This window comes from Nesoenas mayeri (genome assembly GCF_963082525.1).
Source record: "Nesoenas mayeri genome assembly, chromosome: 1".
NCBI lineage: Eukaryota > Metazoa > Chordata > Aves > Columbiformes > Columbidae > Nesoenas > Nesoenas mayeri.
The window spans coordinates 97832487-97834521 of NC_137541.1; positions in this window are offsets into that span (position 1 = coordinate 97832487).

Below are 2035 nucleotides of genomic sequence, written 5' to 3' on the forward strand. Positions count from 1 at the left end.
GAGATGTCAGCTTAGGTGTGTTGCGGGGGAGTAATTTAAGGTTCTGCTTGCTGCAGAACAATGTTTAGACTTCTTAAAGAGAAGCGTGACATTAAAGAGTTCAGTGGCAGGTTTGCTCTATTATTTACTGCATGGGGGAGATATACCAAACCAAGTATTGCTTACCTTCTTTCCAGGCGCGTGTATTTGTTCACAAAGCAAACCTTCAGGCATCTTCACTCCAGGGGCTGTGTTTTGAAGCTCCAGAGGCAAACTCTCAGGCGATGTGTATATCCACCACGATGCAAACGTTCAGGGTTCTTCTTCCCCTGATAACCATTTGCTCTGGAGCCTGTACTTAGAGCTCCAAAGGAAAACTTTCAGAGGAGACCCGTAATCACATGCAAAGTAGAGTCTCAGGAAGCAAAATTTTCAGGAAAAATATTTAATGGAGTAAAATAACAAAAGGGTTTATTTAAGCCAGGTACCTACGCGGAGATCCGCCCAAGCATAGAAAACTACAAACTTTTATATCTATAGAGATCACACCAAGATTCAGTCTAATAGAAAAATTTCACCACCAGGTCCCTTGCTCCCCATTGAACCCCTTTTCCCTGATTCCACATGGGCCTCTGTTTTGTTTAGTTGTAGACATTGTTTTTGGTCCATATCCTTGAATGTGTCATTTTGTCTGGATAAATCCTTTCTTCTTAGCGAAGTGCAAACAGGCCCTGCTGTGCAGATGTCTGTGACGTCTCTGCATTGCTTTCCCAGTTAGTTTCATTTTTCCCAGAAAAATGCAAGCTAGACTTTATCTTGCAGGTGTTTAGGTTAGCCTGCAGTTGCTTTTGGTAAATGTGGTGTTTAGGGACAAGGTTTAGAAATGGCAATGGCAAGGTTAGGTTAATGATTGGACTTGATGATCTTGAGGGTCTCTTCCAATCAAAATGATTCTACTATTCTATGATTTGATTTTCATGCCACTAAATTATGTCTTGTTGATCTGTGCCACTCTTTCATAAATACAGAGTTTGGGTTTGTTTAAAAAAAAAAAAAAAAAAGCACAAACTGTTGGAAACCTGTGGTAAGCAGCAAGCAGGAGGCTATCCACCTTGGTAGCTGGTGACCCCAGACATCACAGCTCTGGTCTCCAGTCGGCTGGGTGGCTTTTGACAGGGTGTCTGTGCCCTTGTGCCCCAGGCTGCTAGAAGGAAATAGTGAAAATTACCTTACTGGGAAACATACCTGTTCATACATACTGCTTGTTCACACACTGACCCCACTGCAGAATCGTAGAATCTTTTTGGTTGGAGGAGACCCTCAAGATCATAGAGTCCAACCATTAATTTTATTAATTCTAGCACTAAACCAGGGGTCTCAAACTCATTTTCCCCGGGGGCTGAACCAGCCTTGTGGTTGCTTTCAAAGGGCCAAATGTAATTTTAGGACCGTATAAATGGAACTACTTCTACATTTATGCGGTCCTAAAATTACATTCGGCCATTTGTGATGTGGCCCCCAGTGAAAATGAGTATGACAGCCCTGCACTAAACGATGTCCCTAAGATCCACAGCTGCCTGTCTTTTAAACACCTCCAGGGATGGTGACTCCACCACTTCCCTGGGCAGCCTGTACCAGTGCTTTACAACCCCTTCTGTGAAGAATTTTTTCCTAATATCCAGTCTAAATCTCCCCTGGTACAACCTGAGGCCATTTCCTCTCGTCCTGTCACTTGCTACTTGGGAGAAGAGACCAACCCCCTCCATGTTACAACCTCCTTTCAGGTGGTTGCAGAGAGTGATAAGGTCTCCCCTCAGCCTCCTTTTCTCCAGGCTGAGCAGCCCTAGTTCCCGCAGCCGCTCGTCATCAGACTTGCGCTCCAAAGAGCGTATTTCCTTTGTGGGGAAGCAAGCAAAAAGGACGTTTTTCATTTAAGAGCAGCACTCATGTCGGTTTTGAGCCACTTTCCCGCCCCGCCGCCAGGCGTCGCCCTCACAGTCCGACCATAGAGAGGCCTCCCATAGAGAGCGCCCGCCCCCTTGTAGCCACGCGGAAA